The sequence below is a fragment of the Lithobates pipiens genome, unplaced genomic scaffold (assembly GCF_037356315.1).
Source record: "Lithobates pipiens isolate NorthernLeopardFrog02 unplaced genomic scaffold, aLitPip1_a1.2 Scaffold_16, whole genome shotgun sequence".
NCBI classification, from domain to species: Eukaryota; Metazoa; Chordata; class Amphibia; order Anura; family Ranidae; genus Lithobates; species Lithobates pipiens.
Window position 1 is genome coordinate 445,191,854 of NW_027507748.1, and position 15,612 is coordinate 445,207,465.

Consider the following 15,612-nt stretch of genomic DNA (forward strand, 5'->3'; position numbering starts at 1 on the left):
ATATCTTTTTGATTGGTTCTAGTAAATATTATCAGACTATAAAGAGTTGTCTGATTTATTACTCCATAGTGGTACAAGGATGTCGGAAACCAGTGTGTCAAGTGGATTGGAATGTTCACCAGGTCATGGCAGTGCAGATGAGCAGGTAATTCCAAGCAGTCTCCTATAACCACGGCATGTGTGAGCAATATATCATTTTGTGACAACGTTGTGGAAAAAATAAAATATATTTTTTTAAAATTTTCCTGAAACTTGTGATAAAATATAAAATATTCCATGGACTCAACATGCCTCTCAGCAAATAGCTTGGGATGTCTACTTTCCAAAATGGGATCATTGGGGGGGGGGTTGTGCTATCTTGGCATTTCATGTCCTCCGTAACTATGATGGCAGTGAGGAGTGAAGCTTAGCCTGCCAAAAAGTCTCACACATCTGGTATCCTGGTATCCCCATATTCAGGAGAAGCAGCAGAATGTATTTTGAAACTTCGTTTGGGTACAACATTGCATGACCACACAATTACCAGTTAAAGCGATGCAGTGCAAAATTGTAACAAGTGCTCTGGTTAGGAAGGGGGTAAAATCTGGTGCGAGGATTTTTAACATCCTAATAGAAACCAAATTATGCTGTCCCCATTGGCTCCACCCCTGACACCACCCCCTTTGCCCTGCCCATGTGACAGGAGGCCGCACTATACAGGAAGCATCGGCTCTGCTTCCTCTAGCGCTGGCTCCAGTGCTGCGCCTCTAATTACACTACTGGCAGGGCAGGACTTACCATTGGGCTTGACTGGGCTCAAGCCCATGGGCCCCACCAAATAGGGGGCCCCGCCGAGATACATAGCCGAGTGTACTCGGCTCGGCTCCGCTCACAGTCACGCCCAGTCCCACCCTATGATGGACATAACACAGGGACTGGGCATGAATGTGAGCCAAGTCGAGTACACTCGGATACTCTCTGCTCCATTTGGGGACTGCAACAGGACCCGAGAGCCACAGAGATGCACCATTTTTAAACTTCAAGACTGCAATGACAAGGCTACAAATGACAAGGCTGCAAATGACACTGGGGCAAGGCTGCAAATGACAAGGCTACACTGACAAGGCTGCAATTACACTGGACAAGGCTGCAGATGGATGGGCAAGGCTGCCGATGGACACTGAGAAGGGTGCATGTATGGGCATTTACATGTAAGGTTTTTTTCCTTAAAATCCCATCCTAAACTTCGGGTCCGTGTTATACGCTGATAAATCCGATAATGTATAGAAGGTAGGGCCCGAAAGTGACTCAAGCCCAGGGGCCCCCACCACCCTAAGTCCTGCCCTGACTACTGGACAGACAAAGCAGCTGCCTGAGACTGAGTTAGTTACATCCTGCAGCCACGTATGGGGAAATCAGCGGCCCGGCGCCCCTAGGCAGCAGTGTGCCCTATGCGGCAGCCTGGTTTGTCTAGTGGTAGCACTGGCCCTGCATGGCATGTGTACACCTCTGGCCATTGCATCTAAAGGGGGAGTGCAGCTTGACCGGCAAGGTTTTACTGCCCCCCAATTTCATGTACAAATGTGCCCTAATTGTGCAGCTGGTCACAGTGTCCCCAGTCACCATGCATCGTACGTGGTTGCGGGGGGCTTTTCAGAGTGTCAATATTCACCTGAATGGGTCATGTTTTACACCTGTTGAAAGCGGTCGTGGGTCAAAACATTATGGCTGCGGTATGTATACACCTCTGGCTGCCGCCTTTTCTTGCTAAAGGGGGGAGATATAAATGTGTGGCTCAACTGCAGGGTTTTACGCCCCCCCCCCCCCAAGCACCTATATGAATAAGCCCTATATGTGACATTTTAGATTCTTTTATTTTTAGTTACTTTTATTTAGATACAGTAGGTTTGTCATATATGATATATGTATGCATCATGGATTGTATGTTTAGGGGTAAAGGTCAGATGACCATGTGCCTGTCATTTTGTTACAGATAAAGATCGTGATGTGTGATGTCTGTGACTTGTGCAGACAATAATGCTCCAGTGATGGCTGATCTGTTTACATAAGATGCCTGTGCTGCTCATTGATGACAGAGATCACAGCTGTCAGTGCTCGCCGCCGGAGACACAGCCAGCCTCTGACCTCATTGCTCACTACACCGACATTGAGCAAGGAGGAGGCGGGGACTGTGATGTCACGGGAGGGGGCGGAGCAGGAATCTGTGCTGGAGCTGTATGTTACTGAGAGGAACGCATCATCAACCTGCAAGGAGTGGCAGCGTCTTCCCTGCTGCAAGACATCCTGATCTCCCCTGCAACAAGCAGATCTCCCCCAGGGATGGATGGGGCTCCTGCACGGTAGGTGCACTCATTGTGATGACTCGGATCTCTATGGTCAGGGTCTGTGTGTGTGCGCTCTCCATGGAGCATCTCTGTCACCTCTGATGGAGGTAGTGTGGGCTCCTATAGGAGATCTGCGAGCAGGCTGCTCCAATCCTTTCTTCTATTTATTATTGCTACAATATTCTTATTTCTTATGTTCTTCACTTTATATTGTCTGTGCATCCTGATCTGTTTATTATTCATCACTTTGCAGCAGTAAGGCCTCATTCACACCTGCAAACAAAGTCCTGCCTGCTGCATTTTTCATGCGCTTTCATGAAAAGGTGCGTTATGAAGCGTTCAGTGGTAACGTAACCAATGCCAAGCTAAAGCCCCATATAAATGTGCATTATAAAGCGTTCAGTGGTAAAGTAACCAATGCCAAGCTAAGGCCCCATATAAATGTACGTTATGAAGCGTTCAGTGGTAACGTAACCAATGCAAGGCTAAGGCCTCATAAATACGTGCGTTATGAAGCGTTCAGTGGTAACGTAACCTATGCCCAGCTAAGGCCTCATATAAACGTGCGTTATGAAGCGTTCAGTGGTAACGTAACCAATGCAAGGCTAAGGCCTCATATATACGTGCGTTATGAAGCGTTCAGTGGTAACGTAACCTATGCCAAGCTAAGGCCCCATATAAACGTGCGTTATGAAGTGTTCAGTGGTAATGTAACCAATGCCAAGCTAAGGCCTCAAGAAAATGTGCGTTATGAAGTGTTTAGTGGTCACGTAACCAACGCCAAGCTAATACCTCCATATAAATTTGAAGTGATTAGTGGTAATGTAACCAACGCCTCATGAAAACGTTCAGTGGTAGCGTAACCAATGCCAAGCTACGACCCCCATATAAACGTACATTATAAAGTGTGATAGTAACACACTCAACGCCAACCTAAGGCCTGAAAACGCACATTTACAAGTTCAGTGGTCATGCATTGAACACCAACCTAAGGCCTCATGCACACAGGGTGTCAGTTCATCCCCTCTGAATGACACAACTCCTGGCAGGAGAAAAGCTGCCTAAAAAAAAAAAAAAAGCATATTGTAGCCATGTTTAGGTGCATTAAGTGTTTGAGCTTTAATGGATTCCTTTGGCCAAAGAACACCTATTAAAGAGGCATTTTTTTTTTTTGCTAGAAAATTACTTATATATTACACTGACCACCATTTTATTTTCTAGGGCCTCTGCTCAAAAAATAAATAAATAAAAAAAGAAAGTAAAATACAAGTGTGTGTGGTGGTTTTTTTTTTTATTTTTTTTTTTTTTAGCAGAGGCCCTAGCCTAGAGAATAAAATGGTGGTCGTTGCAATTTTTTTATGTTACATGGTATTTGTGCAGCGTTTTTTTTTTTTTTTTTTTTTTTTTTTTTTTGCGAAAACACACTTTTTAATGGATTTTATTGCAAAATAGCAAATGTGAACCAATCCTTACTAAGGTCGCTATCAGACCTAGATGATTTAGGTGCATTATAAAAAAAAAAAGTCCCATTTCCTTCATCCTTGATGTGATTTTATGGAGATGCACATTTTATAGAGTTTCGTGGTAATGAATGCTGCAATATTTTATATCACATTGTATTTGCCCAGTGGTCTTTCAAATTCAATTTTTTGGGGAAAAAACTTCAATGGAAAAAGGAAAAAAAAAAAACAGTAAAGTTAGCCCAATTTTTATTTTATTTTTATTTTTTTGTTTTAATGTGAAAGATGTTAGATCACGATTCTAGTGGTGTATCTTCCAAGCACAAAAAAAATAAAAAAAAATAAAGAGAGATCTCCTCATATTACATAATTTTGGTAAATTTAAAAAGACAATCAATCAAATTGTAATGTGGTGACCAAAACGCTGTACAACCTCCTTTTTAGTCCTATCATCACCTATGTAGTGCAAGGGCCTCCCTGATTGGATACTAATTGAATGGATTGTTTAGGTATGTCTTTTATATTACATTGTTTTGGTAAATCTAAAAAGGTTATACAATCAGATTGTAGATCTCTGTGCAATGTATGGCCACCTTAAGCTCAACCAACAACTGTGTACTGCAGGGTCTGTCTGATTTGGATAGATTAGGTAAGTCCTCCATATTACATTGGCTTTGGGAAAGTGAAAAAATGATTGTATGGTGATCCTAAAGCTTGACGCACACACACACGGTTTTGGTAAATCTGAAGATAAAAATCAGCAGAAAATCTGATAGTGTGTATGGGGCTTTACACTACATAGTTAAAGGAAATCGAACAACAAAAGTTGTATAGTGTGAATCCAGATTTTATTGTTTGATTTTCTTTAGATTTACCAAAACCATGCAGTGTAAGGGCCTGTCTGATTGCATACAAATTGAAAGTGTTGAGGTTTGACCTCATTTTATATGGTTTTGGTAAATCTAAAGAAAATTGTATAGTGTGTATGGCCCCTAAGGCCCCCTTCACATGGGGCAGACTGTGTACCAATCAGCAGATTATTCGCTCACAGATCTCCCGCTGATAAGAGCTGTGTATGCTCAGTTATGGGTGGCTTGGTATAAATGGACGCCACTGTCCTATTACACTCGACTACCTTCCGATCCGATCTGCCTACGCGAGGAACGGATCCTCTTTTATTAAATTTTTAGTGGACTGGATCTGAGATAGGCTGGTTTAAATGGACAAAAGTCATTTTACACCGCTGGTCCGTAGAGGTGACTGAACCTTCTGGTACGGTCTGCTTGAAAAATTGACCGACGACCCTGATTGGAATCAGTTGTGTAAAAGTGGCCTCAATGTGGCCATACATTATACAATCTCTTTTTTTTTTTTTAAAGATTTCCCAAAACTATACAATAGTAGGGCACATCCAATCTATTCAATCTGGCAGGCTCTTGCACTACATAGTTGATGGTAGATCTAATAAATATTGTATGGTGAGTTTAAAAACACACTGGGGGAGGTTTACTAAGTGTGTGCAAAATCTGGTGCAGCTCTGCATGGTAGCCAATCAGCTTCTAGCTTCAGATTTATTCAATTAGGCTTTGACAATAAAACCCGGAAGCTGATTGGTTTCTGTGCAGAGCTGCATTCGATTTTTCACTCTCCGGTTTTAGTAAATCTGCCCCACTGTACAGAGAGATGTGTTCCTGTAAAGTCTGTTCCCTATAACATGGAATTGCACTTACCTAGGCCTGGCAGTGGATGTTGGGTATACGGTAGTGTTCAGGGAAGGCTGCACTTTTAGATGGAAGTGGTGGGTGATTTCTATTCTGCTTTCAATTCAGAAATGACTCTTTTTTTTGTTTTTTAAAAATAGTTTTTCTAGTTTTAAATGTGAAAATGAAAGCCTCATGCACATGATGCCTATGAATCCACGCACCCACACCCATGTCAGATTGATGTCCTGATTGGCTGCAATGGGACTTCTGCATGGAACACCTCTGTGCCCCCTGTGAACGAGGCCTTAAAAATACTGATATATTGCATTGGCTGTCCTCCTAAGTGGTAATGATGGCGTCTTCTGTATGAGCTCAGGTAGTACATGGTTATTGTAAAAATATGGACACACTTCTGAGATGCTGTACATTCATCGGTCAATATGTAGTAAAAATCTGGTTGGCAGAGCTCCGTACTTATTTATAATTTTGGCAGGTTCGTTGTTCATATATTTTTGTGTAGTACGATACATGGGTTGGGTGTTTAAGCCCTTGATAACATTGAATGCGACTCCGAAATGTGTGCAACGTCACGTGTAATCGCACGATATCAAAGGCGCATGTCAGTGCGACTTTGAAGACATCTGTGCGGCTTCATGCACAGATGGCTATGCAAGTCGCACCCAAAATTGCCAAAAGTAGTGCAGGAAATACTTTTTTCAAATCGGTGAGGCACAGCAAAGTCAGCGTTGCTCTGATTTGAACAGTGCCTTTGCTGACAATCGGGTGCGACTTGACCTGTCAAATCGCATAACGAGTCACTCCGATGTGAACAGGGGCTTAAAGCGGTTGTACACTGCAGTTGTTTGGGCGGGGGGGGTGTAAAATTAAAAAAATCCCCTGCAAGGCAATGTCATAATGTGCAAGTATGCATCGCATATGAGAGATTTACCTTGGAACAAATCCTTGTCACTGCTGAGAGGGCTGACCTCTTCACCAGGTCTTCCGTCTGGGTTTGCGTTTTCCAGCTACACGAGCGGCTGGGGGCGCTGGGGGCGCAATGATGTCACTCCCATGCATATGTGCGGGAGCCGCCATTTACGGCACAGGCTCTGAAGGTCTGGTACTGTATTCCGGTCCCCAAGAGTGCGTCTGTAACGTCACCAGCTTCATGCACTTTGAATATCTCCTAGGACAGGGATATGCAATTAGCGGACCTCCAGCAGGACTACAACTCCCATGAGGCATAGCAAGACTCTGACAGCCACAAGCATGACACTCAGAGGCAGGGGCATGATGGGACTTGTAGTTTTGCAACAGCTGGAGGTCCGCCAATTGCATATCCCTGTCGTAGATGTTCACAGTACCCACGGGTAAGCCTTACCATAGGCTTGCGTGTAGGTACAAGTGGTAGAACTGAATTTTACTACCACTTTGAGGCTTCTCCACACTAGATATGTTGGCAGCACTGGTGCCACAACACATAGAGAAAGCAAAAACCGCTTCTCATGTATGACCTCAGTTTCCTCCACAGTGGTTGCTCACACCATGGTGCAGACATCAGTTTTTCTGCAAGGGCTCACAAAAAATAAATAGTGTGCACTGTCGACATCACAACACTGGTATCGCGTGCAGATTTTTGAACGTGTATGCAGTTTTCTGCACTGGAAAAAGACTGACATGGCATCAACATTGGTGTAAACAGGGCACATGAAAACTGATGTCTCTGCAAGTGAAATCTGGGTGGTTTTCATGCATGTATGGTCTGAATGTGATTGCCATGAAGAGGGGTGACCCTGGCATAATACAAGTCAGCCTTTTTGTTGGCCAAATGATTAATTCATCCTTTCCATTTATTAGGTATTCGTTACATAAGACACCATCATGAACTGAAGAGGCGGACGTGATGTCCTCTTGAGTTTGCAGTTGATATGTAATATGAATTCTGGTGTGAGGCCATTATTGCTATTCTCCAGGACTAAGGTTGGGTCACACTGCGGCACGGAGTGGCTCACAGTAGGGGTCCGGTGTGTCCCTGTTCACTGTTTCAGGTCCGATTTCGGTTTGAATTTTTGGCTGAATTCAGACCTGAAATGGACCAGAAGGCGCAAAGGACTCCTGTGCGATTCGCTCCACAGCCGCGATGGTGATATGTGAACTGGCTCCAGAGAGCTGGGCACAATCTCCTGACATGCAAATTTGCAATAGTGTGAACCCAGCCTTAAGGTTGGTTATTCTTGATTATCTCCATGTAGAACTTGTGGTTACTACAGCTCTGTACTTGGCTAGGAAAATAATAGCACAGCTTTCACTATCTACCTAACCTCCAACAACTCACTTTTTTAATTCTGTCCTACATTTAGAAAGTGCAACTTACACCCATGGAGGTAGCTCTCCAAAAATGTGAAAAAATATGGCATGGTTGGCTTACAGCTTTATTAAACACAAAACCAAAAATACAATATGTTGTAGCTTACAAAACATTAGATGTGGTGGCTGCATTCATTTTCTTTTTTTTTTTTTTTTTTGTACCTCTGTTTTCACCTGGTTATCTTGTCAACACTCCTTCTGTATTAGATGGCCCCACTCTGGGTGACATAGCACAGGGGACAGCAGCATTGTCTGTTTTGAACGTTTGTAAACCCCTGCTCACAACCAAGGGCCAGTTCAAAATTTAGGGGGGGGGGGGGCTGGACTTTGGCCAGTGGGAGTTTAAAATTCCCTGGCATCATTGGGAGTAACCCATGCCATAGGCTTGATGGTTAGTGGGAGTAAAAATTGACATAGTTGGTGTCAGTGGGATAATTAGTTCCCCATCTCTGGTATCAGTGGACGAAATGGTGCCCCCATCATTGGTGCCAGTGGGGGAATTGATTCCCCATCTCTGGTATCAGTGGAAGTAATAGTGCCCCATCATTGGTGCCAGTGGGGGAATTAGTTCCCCATCTCTGGTATCAGTGGAAGAAATGATGCCCCCATCATTGGCGTCGGTGGGAAGAATGACACCCCATAATTGGGGTCAGTGGGAGAATTAGTTCCCCCATCTCTGGTATCAGTGGCACGAATAGTGACCCATAACTGGTGTCAAAGGGAAAATTAGTTCCCAATCAGTGGGAGGGATAGTACCCCATTGTTGGTGTCAGTAGGAGGAAAACTCCCCTGTCTTTGGTGTCAGTGGAGATAATATAGTCCCAAGGGCCAGATAAAGGCAAGCAAAGGGCCACATCCAGCCCACGGGCTGCAGTTTAGGGGTCCATGATCGGGGTGGGGGGGGGTGTTGGATGTACTAGCATATTTAAATACCCTAACAAATTGAAGCCAAACTAATAATTTTAAATTGGTCACAGCAAACAGTCTTTTTTTTTTTTTTTCTTTCTCTTTTTGGGTAAAGGTTTTACATAAACAAATAAAAGCTGATCATTCTAAGCACCCGCTAGTATTAAATGGTTTGTCATATCTCTGTAACTGATACATTATGTAGGAGAGCTTGAAAAGATGAAAATGGAAGAAAGAAAGCAAAATAAGAAAACTAATGCTGCATTCATATCTAGTTATTGGTAAGCTGCAATATAAAAAAAATATATGCTTTTGGTTTTAACTCCGCTTTAACTATCCTACTCTTGGGGGATAGTGCCTGTCAGTGCCCATAAAGGCTGCACATCAGTGCCCAATAGTGCCTTCTCATCAGTGCACAGCTATGAAGGAGAAAACTTACTTATTAACAGAAACAAAGAAACCCTTTTTTTTTTTTTTTTTTTTTTTTTTTTTATTCTCCCTTGATCCTATATGCTCCTCCTGTGACTGGCTTTACCATGGTGCAGGGCTTTGGTCCTTATGTATGATTCCCTCATAGAACTTTGTATATGGTGCATGGTGGTGCATGGCTGTACCATCTCCTTCATACTGGAGATTTAAGTGTATTCTTCAGATGTAAAATCTGTAGAGATCAATGATTTTCGGAGCACATTTTCTTTCTGAAGTCATCCCTGATAATGAAATATACTGCCAAAGGGTCATTGGGAGTGTATTGTGCCTTTTTTTTTTTTTTTTTTTTTTTTTTCTTTTTGCTTTTTACTTTGCTTCTATGTGAAATGCTTTTTAAGGGATTCTTTATTGTGGCAGTATGGATCCACCTGGAGCTCTGCACTTACCTCCTATACACGCATATCAGTGGAACAAGGATATTTAAAGTGGTAGTAAACTCTTAGCCCCTGATACGGTCAGACATTCTGACGGAAAATGTCCGATTGGACCGTGTTATCGGATAATCCGACCGTGTGTGGGCTCCATCGGACTTTTTGCGTCGGAATGTCCGACCAACAAAGTTTGAGAGCTGGATATAAAATTTTCTGACGACATGATCCGACCGGACTTGTGGCATGCATGCTCAGATCAAATTACGAGACCAAAGCTATTGGCTACTAGCCTGAACGTAGTCCCGTCTTAACGAATGAACGTCATCAGTTCACACTGCCCTATGCGAACTGCTGCAGGTGTCAACGCAAAGTTAACGACGCCCCCAGATCGGGTTCGCAGTGTGAACTGTCAAATGGTGCAGGAATCGGATAGCATGGGTGTGAACATCCAATGCTATCTGATTCCAGTCTATGAGGGTGCTGTGATGGGGGCAGCTGGTGGTGCTCTGAGCACTACAGAAGCATAGAGCCGGTGATTATCAATCACAGCTCTCTGCTCCAGTGATGACTAAGAACTGAGCGATCAGCAGTCAAGTGATCACTTGTGCTTTGTGCCGGCAAGGGACAGCCTGCAACATCAGACCGATGGTGCGGTAGGTAAGTATTATTATTATTATTAAAATATATATATATATATATAATATATATATTACGGTGGTGTGAAAAAGTGTTTGCCCCCTTCCTCATTTCCTGTTCCTTTGCATGTTTGTCACACTTAAGTGTTTCGGAACATCAAACCAATTTAAACAATAGTCAAGGACAACACAAGTAAACACAAAATGCAATTTGTAAATGAAGGTGTTTATTATTAAAGGTGAAAAAAAATCCAAACCATCATGGCCCTGTGTGAAAAAGTGATTGCCCCCTAAACCTAATAACTGGTTGGGTCACCCTTAGCAGCAACAACTGCAACCAAGCGTTTGCGATAACGTGCAATGAGGCTTTTACAGCGTCCTGGAGGAATTTTGGCCCACTCATCTTTGCAGAATTGTCCTAATTCAGTTACATTAGAGGGTTTTCGAGCATGAACGGCCTTTTTAAGGTCATACCACAACATCTCAATAGGATTCAGGTCAGGACTTTGGCTAGGCCACTCCAAAGTCTTCATTTTGTTTTTCTTCAGCCATTCGGTGGTGGACTTGCTGGTGTGTTTAGGATCATTGTCCTGCTGCAGAACCCAAGTTCGTTTCAGCTTGAGTACACGAACAGATGGTTGGACATTCTCCTTCAGGATCTCTTGGTAGACAGCAGAATTCATAGTTCCTTTTATCACGGCAAGTCTTCCAGGTCCTGAAGCAGCAAAACAGCCCCAGACCATCACACTACCACCACCATATTTTACTGTTGGTATAATGTTCTTTTTATGAAATGCAGTGTTCCTTCTACGCCAGATATACTTGGGCACACACCTTCCAAAGAGTTCCACTTTTGTCTCATCGGTCCACAGAATGTTGTCCCAAAAGTCTTGGGGATCATCAAGATGTGTTGTGGAGAAATTGAGACGAGCTTTGATGTTCTTTTTGCTCAGCAGTGGTTTTCTCCTTGGAACTCTGCCATGCAGGCCATATTTGCCCAGTCTTTTCCTGATGGTGGAGGCATGAACGCTGACCTTAACTGAGGCAAGTGAGGCCTGCAGTTCCTTGGACGTTGTTGTGGGGTCTTTTGTGACCTCTTGGATGAGTCGTCGCTGCGCTCTTGGGGTAATTTTGGGCGGCCGGCCACTCCTGGGAAGGTTCACCACTGTTCCATGTCTTCGCCATTTGTGGATAATGGCTCTCACTGTGGTTCGCTGGATTCCCAAAGCTTTGGAAATGTCTTTATAACCCTTTCCAGACTGATAGATCTCAATTACTTTCTTTCTCAATTGTTCCTGAATTTCTTTGGGTCTCGGCATGATGTGTAGCTTTTAAGGATCTTCTGGTGGACCTTACTGTGTCAAGCAGCTCCTATTTAAGTGATGCCTTGATTGTGAACAGGTGTGGCAATAATCAGGCCTGGGTGTGGCTAGAGAAATTGAACTCAGGTGTGGACAACCACAGTTATAGTATGTTTTAACAAGGGGGGCAATCACTTTTTCACACAGGGCCATGATGGTTTGGATTTTTTTTCACCTTTAATAATAAACACCTTCATTTACAAATTGCATTTTGTGTTTACTTGTGTTGTCCTTGACTATTGTTTAAATTGGTTTGATCTTCCGAAACACTTAAGTGTGACAAACATGCAAAGGAACAGGAAATGAGGAAGGGGGCAAACACTTTTTCACACCACTGTATATATATATATATATAATTCCCAGTTCCCGCACTTCTTCTTTAACATGGTCATACAGATAAAAGCAAGATTAGTCATTTTATAGAAATGAACCTGTTTAGCATAAACTAAGCATAAGTATTGTAAATGTATAGTCCAAACTTTTTGTTTAAAGTTTGGATCACTTCTTTTTTTTTTTTTTTTTTTTTTTTCCCGTCCATGTCCTGTTGATGAGCATTCCCTTAATTTCCTGTCCTGGAGACTTACACATTAAAAGATATTTTCTTGTTAGACAGTTGACACCAGAACAGTCGTCACTTCTTGTTCTGGTGACAACTGTAACATTTTGGCTTTTCCGTTTTATTTATTTTTGCCAACAATGGTCGCCAGGTTAAAGATATCAAAGATATGAGGGTTAATTTTCCCAGCAGGCACACGACCAGCAAAAAATAAATAAATAAATAAATAAATAAAAAACTTGGACAGAGCTTCTAATCCCCTGTTCTGTCCAAAACAATAAATGGCTATAGATACTTTTATACACTTGATTAACTCCTGAAAGTGAGATACATGGGCTACAGGCTACAGAGAAACCATGATCTAAAGTAGTGTTTTTAATGTTTTTTTAATTTAAACTCATATTTTAGGTTATTGTGGTGCTTACTTTTATAGTCATTTTGTATGTGACTTTTTAATCATTAATGCTTGCGCCTTCATATAAAGGTAGAAATTTGAAGACCAGGCATTAGCAGGGACTCCCAGTGGTTTTAATGGAGTTAAAAGCACTATTGGGATTTTAATGGGGATCGTGTCCCGACTGAAGTGCTTGCACCATGGTTGCATCACCAGGGTCATATCTCTGCCCCTATCCCCAGTTTCATGAGAACAAGGCAAATGTGTGCCCCATCACAGGTGAAACACACAAGGGTGCCTCAATAAAAAGGCAGCGGAACCACCTTCAAGGCAGAAATATAGAAGTGAGAATTTGAAACCTCCAATGCAGAATGCACACAAGGCTGCAGACAGAGTAAAGATCATGCTGTAATATGCTGCTATACATGACTAGGGATGAGCGGTTTGCACCAGAACATACCGAACAGGCAAAGAGTTCGGAAGAACACTTGAACACTGCTAAAGTCTATGGGACACAAATATGAAAAATCAAAAGTGGCAATTTTAAAGGCTTATATGCAAGTTATTGTCATGAAAAGTGTTGACCTGGGCCCTGCCCCAGGGGACATAAATCAATGCAAAAATACTTTTTTTAAATGGCCATTTTTCGGGAGCAGTGATTTATTTATTTATTTATTTTTTTAATGTGTAAAATGAAACAATAAAAATGAAATATTCCTTTAAATATTATGCCTGGGGTGTCCTTAGTATGCCCGTATTTAGTACAGTACCACAGAAAAATGACATTTCTAAAGGAAAAATTGTTATTTAAAACTGACCGCGGCTGTAATAAATTGTCGGGTCTTCACAATATAGATAACATTTGTTGAAAAAGAGGGCATGGGTTAAACCACCCCCCCCCCCAGTCCATTACCAGGCCCTTTGGGTCTGGTATGAATATTAAGGGGAACTTCGAAACAAAAATGAAAAGAAAATAAATTGCATGGGGGTTCCCCTAAAATCCATACCAGGCCCTTCAGGTGTGATATAGAAATTAAAGGGGAACCCTGCGCCAAATTTTAAAAAACATGGCCCCCCCCCCCCATAAATCCAAACCAGACCCTTATCTGAGCACGCAACCTGGCAGGCCGCAGCAAAAGAGGGGGTACAAGAGAGCACCCCCCCCCTCCTGAACCATACCAGGCCACATGCCCTCAATATGAGGAGGGTGCTTTGGAGTAGCCCCCCCCCAAAGCACCTTGTCCCCATGTTGATGGGGACAAGGGTCTCATCCCCACAACCCTTGCCTGGTGGTTGTTGGGGTATGTGGGCAGGGGGCTTATCAGAATCTGGGAACCCCTTTTAACAAAGGCACCCCCACATCCCGCCCCTCCATGTGAATTGGTAACGGGGTACGTTGTACCCCTACCATTTCACAAAAAAAAGTGTCAAAAATGGTAAAGACAAGAGACAGCTTGGGACAAGTCCTTTATTAAAAAATGAAAAGATAAAAATGTCCAGTGATGCAAATTCATGGGGAGGGGAGGGGAGGCTCCCGCCGAGTCACACTTTTTCTGGGTGACAGTTGACGTAAACAGGTGTCCCTTCCCCCTCTGACTCTGTACCCCATCACCAAATTTACATTTGGGGGAAGCCGGGATCTGGGGGTCCCCTTGTTAAAGGGGGGCTTCCAGATTCTGATAAGCCCCCTGCCTGCTGACCCCCACAACCACCGGGCAAGGCTTGTGGGAATGAGGCCCTTGTCCCCATCAACATGGGGACAAGGTTCTTTGTGGTCAGACCCCCAAAGCATCCTCCCCATGTTGAGGGCATGTGGCCTGGTATGGTTCAGGAGGGGGGGGGGCGCTCTCCCCTCTCTTCCTGCAGCGTGCCAGGTTGCGTGCTCAGATAAGGGTCTGTTATGGATTTTGGGGAGGGCCCTACACATTTTTTTGGGTTCGGGGTTCCCCTTAACCACTTCCCGCCCGGCCTATAGCAAAATGATGGGCGGGCGGTGGAGGCTCTTTACCATGTGATCAGCCGTGTCCAATTACGGCTGATCACAATGTACACGGGAAGAGCCGTTGATCGACTTTTTCTCACTCACGTCTGACGGAGGCGAGTAGTGACCGATCGTGGCTCTACTGGCAAGGGGGGCCTGCACTGATTGTTTATCAGCACAGACCCCCTGTGGATGCCCACACTGGACCAGCAGGGAAGCTCCCAGCATGTGACTGGCAACATTATGGCTCCGTACAGACTAGTGATGCCCAGCAATGCCACCCATCAGTGTCATCAGTGCCACCCATGAGTAGCCATCAGTGCCCTTAAATGCCACCTCATCAGTGCCGTTATTGAAGACGAAAACTTACTTATTTACAAAAAAATTTTGACAGAAAAAAAGAAATATTTATTTTTCTAAATTTTCGTGGTGTTTTTTTTATTTTTATTTTTTTTTCTGTGCAAAAAGTAGAAATTGCAGAGGTGATTGGATGCCATCAAAATAAATCTCTATTTGTGGGAACAAAATGATAAAAAAATTTTGTTTGGGTACAGTGTTACATGACCGCGCAATTGTCATTTAAATTGCGACAAATCTGAAAGGTGAAAATTGGCCTGGGCAGGAAGGTGTGTAAGTGCCTGGTATTGAAGTGGTTAATATTTGTATCAGGCCCAATAGTCCTGGTAATGGATGGGGGGGGGGGGGGGGGGGGTCCTTGCCTTTTTTTTCAATGAGTTTTATCTATATTGCCGAGGCACGACAATTCATTACAGGCACGATCAGTTTTAAGTGCCAATTTTTCCTTTTTAGGAATGTAATTTTGCTGTGGTACTGCTCTAAACATGGGGAAAAATGTGCCACTTAGCAGGCATACTATACACACCCCCAGGTATGATATTTGAAGGAATATTTCATTTTTTATTGTTTCACTTTAAGCATTTAAAAAAAAAAAAATCACTGCTCCTGAAAAAACAGGTGTTTAAAATGTTTTTATTTTTTTTGCATCGATACATGTTCCCGGGGGCAGGGCCCAGGTCCCCAAACACTTTTTATGACAATAACTTC

General features: G+C 43.2%; 1 protein-coding gene across 9 annotated transcripts in view; it reads left to right on the forward strand.

Annotated features, from left to right (window-relative positions):
• The first annotated feature begins 2,175 nt into the window (after positions 1 to 2,175).
• The window catches only part of INPP4A (inositol polyphosphate-4-phosphatase type I A), a 200,120-nt gene continuing 186,683 nt past the window's right edge, over positions 2,176 to 15,612 (forward strand). For 6 of the 9 annotated variants that reach the window (XM_077482756.1, XM_077482759.1, XM_077482760.1 and 3 more), the window contains exon 1: positions 2,177 to 2,339. The gene's annotated coding sequence lies outside the window, so the exon portion shown is untranslated. Of the gene's footprint in view, positions 2,340 to 15,612 lie in introns of all 9 variants that reach the window. The other 3 variants (XM_077482752.1, XM_077482754.1, XM_077482753.1) reach the window with 2 other exon arrangements.